Source organism: Petaurus breviceps, unplaced genomic scaffold, assembly GCF_028583685.1.
Source record: "Petaurus breviceps papuanus isolate PSGF00001 unplaced genomic scaffold, PetGlider_PUasm1.0 490, whole genome shotgun sequence".
NCBI classification, from domain to species: domain Eukaryota; kingdom Metazoa; phylum Chordata; class Mammalia; order Diprotodontia; family Petauridae; genus Petaurus; species Petaurus breviceps.
In genome coordinates this window covers 27,570,682-27,583,796 of record NW_027186352.1, presented here as the reverse complement: position 1 = coordinate 27,583,796, position 13,115 = coordinate 27,570,682, and positions in this window count along the sequence as shown.

The window sequence follows — 13,115 nt, the reverse complement described above, 5'->3', positions numbered from 1 at the left end:
AGCCATAATGGAATGGCCCCCTAAATTCCCTCCCTGCCCCCAACATAGATGCAAATGAGGACTTTTATAGTCTCCCTATGAGTTTTGAGATTGGTGCCAGTACTTGGGGGAGGGGAGGAACTTTACCTGTACACTGACTTAAGACCAGTTCAAACAAAAGTGCACACATTAAAGAAAAAAAAAACAGTAGATATTGGACATAGTAAAAAACTGAGTAACATTGCAAAAAATAAAAGTGTGCGCTAGTAAGCACTTTTCCAACAAAATGTATCTCATTTATTCAAAAAATATAAATTCCTTCAAAGGGTTAACAGAAGATGTAAGCTTGCTGTAAGATCCTTTGATGATTACTATATCACAATTACATGTCAATATAACCATAATTCATTATGAGTCCCTTGAATGAGGGATTTTTTTTGCCTTCCTTTCTATCACCAGGTTTCTAAGTACTTGCCATGTAATAAAAGCTTTATAAATGATTTTTTGACTTTAAAATAATTTGAGAAGATATACTCATAAGTAGTGATCCTCATTTTCATGAAGGAGATAAAAACATGGAGTCCAAGTTAAGAACAGATAATCCAAGAAAGACAGATATTCTTATATATTCTCTAGATATTCCTATCTGTGTATTACATCATGTCAGTTTCATCAAGCCACAAAACATTAAATTTTCTGTAAGAGGCCCATAGTCACTCAAAACAATCTGACCTAAACATACATACAGGGGGAAAAGTGAATGATCAGTGCTTATTATCTAACTTACAACATGTGGGTAGAGGGACAGTTTATAGAACTATCTCATCAATGTCCAGGTTATGGTGGAGAGCAAGCAAACTCAGAGTGAAGAAAACAGAAATTCAAGGTATAATTGCACTCACTGGCTATGTAACTATAGATAAATAATTATAGATAAAATCAAAATGCTACAGGCAAGTTTCTTAAGTCTATGCATCACAGAATTTGTGCCAAGTGATCAGCATTGTCACACAAATTTTCTTCATGGGGGGGTTTCCTATACCAATGAAACAATAAATTTGATATATACATATATGCATGTGCACACACATGTATATGGACACATATATACATGTGTGTTTGTACACGTATACATGCATGCATACATACACACATCTCTATGTCTATATACTCTATCCAATGTGGCCAGTGAGTTTGTGAGTAAGGGTAAACTAATGTTTCCCAGGAATTTCAGAAAATGTAGATTGTTCAGAGGGCATTGTAATTGGACATACACTGTCTTTGTGATTAGACAATTACAAATAAGGAACTATGACAAAACATGATTGAAAAAGAACATGGAATAGTCATATAGGGAAAGCAAAAGACAGCTGTCAAGAAGTAGTGAGGAAGGGGTGGCTAGGTGGCACAGTGAATATAGCACCAGCCTTGGAGTCAGGAGGATCTGAGTTCAAATTCGGCCTCAGACACTTAACACTTACTAGCCATGTGACCTTGGGCAAGTCATTTAACCCCAATTGCCCTGCCTTCCCCCCTCCAAAAAAAAAAGTACTGAGGAAGCCTTTCAATATTTTGTGGAGTTCCTCTGGTAAAGTTATGGGAAAACATGGACAAGAGTCATATAGAATAGAAAGTCATTGATGGGTTATGATTTTCATCATAGAGGAAATATTCACATTACTCAGATTATAGGTAATTTTGAGTATGTGCAAAGCATTGTTTCAAAGAATAAGGATTCGAGGACCAAAATACAAGCAAACATACATACACACATACATACATACATGAATGCACACTTGCATACATACATGCTGTGTAGAGCATGATCTCAAGGATATTATACTGTACTGTGGCATACAATATGCACATATATTGTAAAATAACATGTGTGTTGAAATAAATATAAGGAGAAAGAGACAGAATCAGACACAGAAATAGAGGAAGACAGAGATGGGAGAGGGAGGGAGGGAAAGAAGGGAAGAAGAGGCAGAGACAGAGAGAAAGATCCCATGTGACAGGGAGCAATGGTTGGAGCACCTTTAGAACATGTTCAAACTCCAGATCTGTGCCGAAAAGAAAATCCTAATAGCAAAACATCTATGACAAAAATTAATAATTATAAGTATAACAAATAGTGGTAATAATAATTATGCAAGTACCACAATATATGTTTATACTTCAAGAAAAAATCATTTAAGAGCTAAATTACTCATAGAATATTGTTGTACCAGTAGTCAAGCATAATAACACAGAAGTCAAGACTTCTGATTGCCCTTCAGAAATTATGCATTCAATTCATAACTTTATCAGTCACACTGTCTGCCTCTAAATTATTTTCTCTGATCAGTCCATTTGAGGCATTGGTGGTTTAATTTTATAAATGGGGGAGAGAAAATATCAATTGATAAAAATTCCAAGTTATCCTTCAAATGAAAACATTTTTATTTCCAAAATTCAGAAGCTGAACATCACTGGCCCTGGGCAACTTCACATTAGGCCATATGTCCTAAAGTGTATGTTCCAGGAGGGAAAAGACCATATCTTTAATTAAATATCTCCCAGTGACTCACATAGAACCTAATACAAACTAAATATATCTTTCCTAGATGAATGTATGAATGAATGATGAGAGTCTCAGACATAATACCATCTTTAGGTGAGAAAATTCTGCCCAACTACATAGCTAATGAATGAATATTCCTTATATGGAAAAGGCAAAATTTAATGCATATCAAAATTGACAGTGTTATGTAGTGAATAAAGTGTTGTGATTAGAATCAGAAAGAAAGGTTTGGGTTTACACCTATCTAAGACACTTGTCAGATGTGTTACCTTGGGCAAATCTCTTAAAGTATGAACCTCAATGACCTCATCCATAGAATGGAGACAATCATTTTGTCCAACCATTTCAGTTGTTTCTGACCCTTTTTCGGTGATGTCTTGGCAAAGTTACTAGAGTGGTTTGACATTTCCTTCTCCAACTCATTTTACAGATGAGGAAAGTGAGGAAAACAGGGTTAAATGATTTGCCCAGGGTCCCACAGCTAGTGAGACACATTTGTCTGAGGCTAGTTTTGAAATTATGTCTCTCTGACTTCAGGGCCAGGGCTCTATCCACTATTCAACATTGCTGTTAAGAATAAATGAAAAGAAAAATACAAAGTTCTTTGGGGATATTAAGTGCTATATATATGTCAGCTATTATCTCCAGAGTTATGTTCCTGTAAGGTTCACATTCTTATGGAGATCAGTTGAGAAGATTACTGTAAAATCTAGAAGAAGAACTGAAAATTTGAAAACTAAGAAAGCATTCAAAGTCTGGAAATTTCCTAAGGATATTGAATGTCCCCAAGGTAGAAAAATATGGTGCTATTTATTGAGTTTTCTCTGGCCAACATTCTAGTATTGTCCTCTGGCCCTATTTTATTTAGTACCAACTTCTGAAACTTTGGAGGACTGAGAATGTATCAAAAAAAAAGGATGTATGAATTTACACAGACATGTTATAAATCTAATTCATTAATTCTTATCAATAATACTTACCCTATTTCTCTTACAATCATTATAAAACAAATAATGCATTTCTATTTTCAGACACATTTTCCCAATATTATGTTCATTTTTTTTATCAGATATATAATTCCATTGGTATAGAAAACTCCTGGTAAATATTCTGTCTGTATCAATTGGGACAAGAATCTGTTTTCCAACTCATAGTCTTAGACAGTTTTTCCAACTATGCACATATATATATATATATATATGAATACCTGCAGAGGTGTACTTGTAAAACATATTCTAAAACACAATTATACAGACTCATTCAAATGTAAAAGATTGTCACTATGTAAAAAGATCCCACTTACCATAGAAATAACACTGGATTTATATTCAGAGGATATATGATGAAATCTTCTACTTCCTTCCCTATCCACTCTAAAGGTATAATTATGTGTAGGTTTTTAATCTTCAATTCTTTTCAATGATATTATTATAGTAATTTTTCTCATCTAACAAGGTGGTTATGAGGAAAATGACTCTCAAACGGAGAAATTACAAATATATGAGCTACTGTTCTTGGGATGATTATGATTATTTTACTAAGAGGTTACCACAATGTTTTTAGGAAGCAGTGAAAATTACTGAAAAAAGATTCACTCTGGAGATTTAATCCACCACACTCTACAATATTTATCTCACCTTTTAGACATGGCCGATATGATAGACCTTAGGCCCATGCAGTTTTGGCCCTCGGAAAAAATATTAATATAGTCATTATAATTGGAAACCCCCAGCTAGGATAACTCAGTCGTTTAGCTTTCTGCTCAAATTTAATATTTCTTTGTCTCTAACTCACCCCTGGCATCTCCCTTTGAGGTTAGGTTAGGATACATAAAGTATATATTCTAAAAGAAATGAGCAGATTTCATGAAAATGCCTATTTCTGTGCAAACATAGGGAAGAAAAGATATGGAAAGAGTAGACTCCCCTTTTAAAAGAACTCCCTTTAGTTTTGGAAGAGGTAACTACAACATGGAATTTTAGCCCAAACTCTCTGCTACAAAATGCCTGCAAAGATAACCCACCCACACCTTCTTTGGTCCAGTTCTAACCTCTTTCTTTTTCTTCTTTCTGTCAATTTTAGCTTCTGTTCCACTAATGCTTTCCATCTTGTCTTGTTAACTCCTCAGTGGGCCTGGAAATTCTTGTTTCCCAAGCTCCTTTGCATCTCTCATGTTATATATGCCTTTATTCAAAATCCCCAGATGTGGAACAAATGTACTTTCTGGCTCATAGACTGTGACAGTCCAAATGGAAAAGAAAACACACACACAGACACACACACTGGGTGTATGTATGTATGTATATGTGTATATGTATATCAATGCATCTATATAAAGAGAGAGAGAGTGATACATACATATATACATACATACACACATACATACAATCATGCATATGTTGTTTAAACAGGGCTCTGCTTCCAGGGTGGAAGGCACACTAATCCAAAACTTTTGTTTACAGATACATCCAGAGAAATGTAAATTTTCAGTTCTTTCAAGGCGGTATGATCTAAGGAGAGGTATTTACTACTCTCCTGGCCTGCCTGTGGGCCGTGGGTGACCACAGGCACTCTCTTCTGTCCTGGAAGTGTGAGGTGGGGGGGGGGGGCCCCCCCTCCACTGCGGTCACAAGTTCTGCTATACGAGTGTTCCTCCTTACCTTAGGATTTCCAACTAGAAGTGAGACCCAAATTCAAGTATAGGCAAAGCAACAGAGTCAGTGCTAGCAAAAGACTCCTGTAACCTCCTTCTGATCAGGTGTTTGAACCCCTTATCATCTGTGGGCTGAGAGTTCTGGAAACAGTTGCTGCCGCTGCTGATTCAGTGGCTTCCAAGGCCTGCTCTTGGTTGCTATGGCCTAAGCTGCACTGGTACATACTGTCTTGAAGTTTGGGACAGTGCTCCCTCCAGCCTGGAAGCAGAGCCCTAACTTAACAAAGACTTAAAGTCAAATAATAGGGAAAATGAGCAAACAGAAAAAAAAAATTCTGACTATGAAAAGTTACTGTGGTGACAAGAAAGTCCAAAACACACACTCAGAAGATGACAAAAAAGTCAAAGTTCATATATCCTAAACCTCCAAGAAAAAATATGGTGTGGTCTCAGGCCATGGAAGAGCTCAAAAAGATTTTGAAAATGGGATAAAAAAGGTAAAGGAAAAATTAGGAAAAAAAATGAGAGTGATGCAAGAAAATCATGAAAAAAAGACTTAACAAGTTTGTAAAGGAGACATAAAAAATACAGAGGAACATAACACCGTAAAGATCAGACTATGCCAAATGGCAGTAGAGCCCCAACAAACCAATGACGGGAAGAAAATCTTAAAAAGTAGATTTGGCCAAATGGAAAAGGAGGTCCAAAAGCTCGCTGAAGAAAATTATTCCTTAAAAATTAGAATGGAAAAAATGGAAGCTAATGACTTTATGAGAAATTAAGAAACAATTAAAAAAAACAAAAGAATGAAAAATATAAAAGAAATTGTAAAATATCTCATTGGAAATAGATCCAGGGTAGATCACTTAGTAATAACTAGACTACCTGACAGGCATGATTAAAAAAGGGGGAGGAGAGAGGCTATACATCATCTTCCAAGAAATTCTCAAAGAAACCTCCACTGATATTCTAGAACCAGAGGGTAAAATATAAATTGAAAGAATCCACCAGTCACCTGCTTAAAGAGAGCCCAAAATGAAAACCATCAAGAATATTATAAAAAATATACCGAGTTTCCATGTCAAGGACAAAATACTGCAAGCAATCAGAAAGAAACAATTCAAGTGTTACAGAGCCACACTTAATATAACACAAGATTTAGCAGCATCTACATTAATGGATCAGAGGACTTAGAGAATGACAATGAAGGACATAGGAACTAGAATTACAATGAGAATCACCTACCCAGCAAAACAGTATAATCCTTCAGAAGAAAAACTGGATATTCAATGAACTAGAGGACTTTCAAGCATTCTTGATGAAAAGACAAGAGTGGAATAGAAAATTGATTTTCAAATATGAGTTTCAGGAGAAGCATTAAAAGGTAAAAAGGAAAGGGAAATCATAAGAGACTTAATAAGGTAAAACTGTTCACATTCCTACATGGGAAGATGGTATTTGTAACTCTTAAGAAATTTTTCATTATTAGGTAGTTATAAGGAGTATATATAAACAGAGGATACAGGTGTGAATATAAACAGATAATATCTAAAAATTAAAATTAAGGGGTGAGGAGAGAAATGTACTGGGAGAAAGAGAAAGGGAAAGGTAGAATGGGGTAAATTATTTCACACAAAAGAGACAAGAAAAAGCTTTTTCAGTAGAATGGAAGAGGGGAGAGATAAAGGGGAATGAGTGAACCTTACTATCATCAGCATTGGCTCATAGAGGGAATAGCATACAATCTCAAATGGGTAAAGAAATCTATCTTATCCTACAGGAAAGTAGGAATGGAAAGGGATAAAAAGGGGGGTGATGGAAGGAAGGGTGGATTGTGGGAGAGGGGAGTAAGAAGAAAAACTCTTTTGAAGAGGGACAAGGTGAAAGAAGAGAGAGAATAGAATAAATAGGGGTGATAGGCTGGATAGAAATACAGTTAGCAATAGTAACTGTGAGAAAAATTTTGAAGTAAGTTTCTCTGATAAAGGCCTCATTTCTCAAACATATAGAGAACTGAGTCAAATTTTTGAAACTGAGATCCACTCCCCAACAGATGGATGATGAATAGATATGATCAGTTTTCATTTGAAATAATCAAAGTTATCTATAGCCACATTAAAAAAAAACTCTCACTATTGATTGGAGGAATGCAAAATAAAATCTTTCTGAGGTACTACCTCATTGTTATAGGAATGTGAACTTAAGATCTTCCCTGGCCCTAGGTCCTTTGATAGGCTAAAGTGCATCTGGAGCCTGTGGGAGGAGGCTTGGTTTTCTGGAATGCCCACACCTTGGTGCTCTCTGATTAGGCAGTGGGTCAAGAGGGTTGTGACATTCTCTGAGCCTGATGTGAGATTTTGTTTTGGGGCTCACTTTGAGAAGTGTTGTGTGATTTGACCAGACAAGACTCTGGGCAGCCATTGAGCCCCCTGGCTTTGGAAACCCAGATGTTGGTGCTTCCCTCTCTGGTAACTGACTAGGGATGGATGTAATGGTTAAGACAGTTGAAAGCCTGTCTGCTGAATTGTTTCTCTGCCTGTTTGTAACTTCTGCTTGTAACCTCTGTATTCTCTGAAATTCAGGGTGCTGACTTTTTCCCCTGAACTAGGCAAATGATATATGTAAGATTGATTAAAGTAAGATTGTTAACCCATTTTGAGCTGCTTTCCTTTAGAAAAGCAGATCTAAAAACCTGTGTTGGAAGCCACCCTGGGGATGCTAGGGTTTTGCTGATACACTCACACATATTAGATTGGCTAATTGGACAGAAAAGGTAAATAACAAATGTTATAAGGGATGTGGGGAAAAAAATGAGACATCAAGCATGTTTGGTGGAGTTCTGAACTGATTCAATTATACTGTAGACCAATTTGGAACTAAGCCCTAAGGGCTATAAAGCCACTCATACCCTTTGACCTAGCAATACCACTACTAGTTCTGTATCCCAAAAGTGATAGAAAACAAAAAAGGGAAAAGCCCTATATGTATGGAAATATTTATAGCAGCTCTTTTCAAGGGGCAAATAATTAGAAATTGAATTGGGGAATGACTGAACAAGTTATAATACATGATTATGATGGAATATTGCTTTACTATAAGAAATGATGAGCAGAATGCTCTAAGAAAAACCTAGAAAGACTTGCATGGGCTTATACAAAGTGAAATGTACTGTATATAAAGTAACAGAAATATTGTAAGATAGGTGAATGACTTAGCTATTCTCAGTAATACAATGATCCAAGACAACTCTGAAGGACTTATGAAAAATGCTATCCATCCCGAGGGAAAGAACTGATGGTGTCTGAATATAGGTTGAAGTATACTTTTTTTTATTTTTCTTCACTTTTTTTTGACTATGTTTTCTTTCACAACATGACTATTATGAAAATATTTTGCATGACTACAAACGTATAACCTGTATCAAATTTCTTGCATTTTCAATGAAGGGAGGTAGAAACAGAGGACAGTCTTTTGTTTTTTTAAAGATTCCATGGTTCTTAGGTTATATTAACAAAGGAAATGATAAAGTTCCTAATCTGATGCCATTTATGCTGATAAAATCATATCAGTTTCTGCTGTTGAACTATCTGACAGTGCTGATGATGATGTTGGTGGTGGCAGGAACTCTCTATTGTGGGTTTTCAAAAAATGCACCCGTGATACCTATAGGAACAGGTTTTTTTTCTGTTTATGAGACCCTTTTTTCCAGGAAGGAGGGTGGGGGTGGAGAGTGCATCCTAAGATGATAGTTGCAGACACTGGGCATTTGTGTATGTGTGTATACATACATACATGTATATGTATATGAGTATTGTATATATATGTGTGTGTATGTATGTATATGTATAAATACATACATTTAGAAATACATATAATATGCATGTGTATGTGTATATTTTTACATATTTATTTATTAATCTCCCCACCTCTTTTCACTTATTTCTCACCTCTCCTCTACTATGTCTTCTCTCTTATTCCTCTCCCCCAATATTCCTTTCCTTTTCTTCTTCCTTCCCTCTTCCTCTCCCTTTCTCTATTCTCTTCTCTTCTCTCTCCCCTCCTCTTATCATTATCTCCCTGTTTACTTTGTAAAAACAAAATTGTATGAATGGCCAGGTACAAAAAACTACTAATTAATAGATCAACTATGAACCTGTAGCACTTTAGCACTCTGTCCTTGGCCCCAGTTCCTTTCACCATTTTGATTAGTGACTCAGACAAAAGCAGAGATGGCATGTTAATATCATTCATGGCTGGCACAGAAAGAGAATGAATAATTGCCCCAATGAATAACAGATTAAGGATTTCAAAACTTCCTAACAAGTTAGAATAGGATAAATCCAATGAAATGAAAGTTAATGGGAATAAATGTAAAGGCCAATAGGTAAGCTAAAGGAAAATTAAGTGTAGAGAAGTACAATATGGGGAAACCAAGGGTAGACAGAAATTTATGTGAAGAAACAAAACCTGGGGTTTTCGTGGGTTGTAGGTTTAATGTGGCTATATTGTGAGAAGGGTAATGGTATTTGAGTTGATCTGTATAGAAGAAAAAAATAAGGAAGGGGACAGCTCTACTCTACTATATTATCACAAGAACTACATTGAAACAGGAATTCTGGTATAAGCTAATCCATCCCTCCCGTTAAAAAAGAGGATTTAAAATAGTTACAGCCCAGAGACAAGAAATAGGATGCTGCTCAAAGTTACATGCAGGCACAAAGCCTTAATTGAAACCCAGATCCTCTGACTCACCAACCACATAAGACTATGACATGTTCTATATTGTCACCAAATTTTAGAAACATTTTGCAAAAACCTTAAGCAAGCACAAAGGAAGATGACCAATATCATCAGTGACCTTCAAAACATGGGTATGAATTGAGACAGAGAGAGAAATGAATGCTTAGCTTGGCAAAGAGAATAAAGATTTAGTGGGGGGGGGCATTTGGGCATGGTTAGTGTTTTAAGAGGGGAGCATGATGTAGAAGAATAAACACTGAAGCTTCAAGAAATAAAGATCAGGGGCAGCCAGGTGGCTCAGCAAGTAAGAGCATCGGCCCCCAGTGTCGGGATGACCTGGGATCGAATCTGGGCTCAGATACTTAGCACCACACCCAGAAATAACTGGCCATGTAACCTTGAGCAAGTTACTTAACCCCAATTGCTTTAAAAAAAAAGAAAAAGAAATAAGGATCAGTAACCATCCTGGAGAGGAATTTGGAACCATGCCCAAAGGGCTATAAAATGGTACATACACTTTGACTCAGCAATACCTCTTCTAGGGCTATATCCCAAAGAGATCATACAAATGGAAGGAGGACCCATATCCACAAAAATATTTGAAGGAGCTCTTTTTGTGGTGGCAAAGAATTGGGAATTGAGACATGCCCATCCATTGGGGAATGGCTGAACAAGTTGTGGTATATGAATGTAATGGAATACTATTGTGCTACAAGAAATAAGGAGCAGATGAACTTCAAAATAAAGTGCAAAGACTTATATAAATTGGTGCTGAGCAGGACCAGGAGAACTTTGGACACAACTATAGACACATCATATCTGTGATGACTAACTCTGATAGACTGGGCTCCTCTCAGCATGTAAAGTTTTAAGACAACTCTTTTAAAAAGACTCAGGATGGAAAGTGATCTCCACGTGCAGAGTTAAGAACTACAGAGTCTGAATGCAGACTGAAGCAACCTACTTGCTCTCTCTCTTGTGCTTTGTTTTGTTCCTGCTTTCTCCTTGTTCATTCCATTGGTTAAAGCCCTTCTTTACAACTTGACTAAAGATTAATGCAAAGGTATTTGTGGAACCTATACAGGACTGCATGCCTCCATGGGGGAGGTAGGGAGGAGAAAATTTGGAACTCAAGGGATCATGGAACTGAATGTTGGAAACTAAAAGTAAGTAAATAAATTTAAAACAGAAGAAAAGAAAAAATGATCTGAATTTTGCTTTAGGTATTTAGCATATTGCATGACCTTAGGCAAATCATTATTCTGTTCTTTGTCCCAGTTTCAGCATAGGTAAAATAGGGATAATGTTATTTGCAGCACTTACTTCATAAGGACAAAGTGAGAAACATATTATGCTACAGCTTTAACTGAAAGTGTTTAAATATCATTGAATGGAGAGAATAGAACTAGAAGCAAGGTAGAGAGAGCCAGATTTTTCACTTAATATAAGGAAAGAAACTTCTTAAGGACAGAACCATCCCAAAGTGGAATGGACCTCTTCAGGAGAGAGGGAGCTGGAGGTTGTCAAGCACAGAAGATTGACTGGCCACTTGTCAAGGATGCTTTAAAAAAAAGATTCTTGATCAACTCTAGAGGAAATCAGATGATCTCTGAGAATTTATACACTATGTTAATACCTTAGATTTGAACTATAAATTTTGTCCTCTAACTCAGGGTAGAATAGAAATGGGGGCCCCTAAAGCATACATAAGGAATATATGGGCCATATATCAACTTAGAGAACCACATATTAACCTTATCCATGTTTTACTGTCGTTTTATTTATAGCATTAAAATATATACCAATTATATTTTATCTGGTTTGAGCTTCATTCTGAAGTGTTATGGGATGCAATGAAGCACCTGGGTATTTGACACCTCTGCCCTACCTCATTTAACAAATAGTCACATAATGTGTACTGAGATTAGATATACAATCCTTCCTTCCATCAATCAATCCACAATTATTCATTAAGGAACTATAATATGTGTCAGATACTGTGCTGGGTACTGATGATATAAAGTCACAAAGGAAACAGGCTGTGTCCCAAAGAATCAATGTTCTTAGGGAGAGAAGAATTACATGTATATAAGATCACATTTACATGTATGTACTATACATATACATATATGTGTGTGTAAACATATACACATATAAGGTAATGTATTAATAACAATTTAATTATTTTATTAATATTAAAAATTTGGGAAAGCTAAAAGCATTGGTAGACATATTGTTTGACCAGTAAAAGCATGATATTGAAGATATAGCTTTCTCATACTCCTTTCCAAATCACCATCCACATAATGCTTCCTGATTTTGAGTCTTTATGGAGCTCTGTCTTGAGTCCTCTTCTCTGTCATCGTTTTCTTTTGTTGACTTCATCAGCTCCCATGTGTTTAATTATCATTTTCATGGAGATGATCCGCAAATCACAGTATCCAAACATAATCTGTATAATCTCTCTCCTGAGCTCCAGACTCACATTCCCAACTAGCTATTAAACATTTCTAACTGAATGTCCCTAGACATTTCAAACACATGTCCAAAAAAGAATTCATTATCAGTCCCTAAAAGCATTTCTCTTCCAAACGTGCATGTTATTTTCAAAAACACTCTTAGATTCTCGACTCTCAATAACTCCAGTTACCAAATCTTGTGATTTCTATCTCCACTGCATCTTTTGTCTATTCTCCATTTTCGAATCTCATGTGCTCATTCATGACTGTTATTCAAGACATCATGACCTCTTGCCTAAGCTATTGCAATGGATTTATATTTGTTCTCTGACTGAAGTGGTTCCTTTGACTCCAATTGTTCCAAATCACCAAGTTGATTTCCTGAGGTATGGTTTCGATCATGTTCCTTCACTGGGCCTACTTAATAAAATGACTCTTTATTCTTTCTACTATCAAATGCTATTGTTGTCATCGTTGTTGTTGGTAATTTAAAACAATTCATAACTTGATCGTGAACAGTCATTCAAGCCTTATTCCTCATTTTTCCTCTATACACATTCTATGCTACAATCAATCTGGCTTCCTTGCTGTAACTGAGAAAAAGTTGAGGAGGGGCAGGCTGGGAGTCTTCCATCTGTGCCAGAAGTCTAGCACTGCCTGTTGCAACCTCATAGTCAGAATGCTCACTTGAAAAGGTTTTAGAATTCATTAGCACTTTACT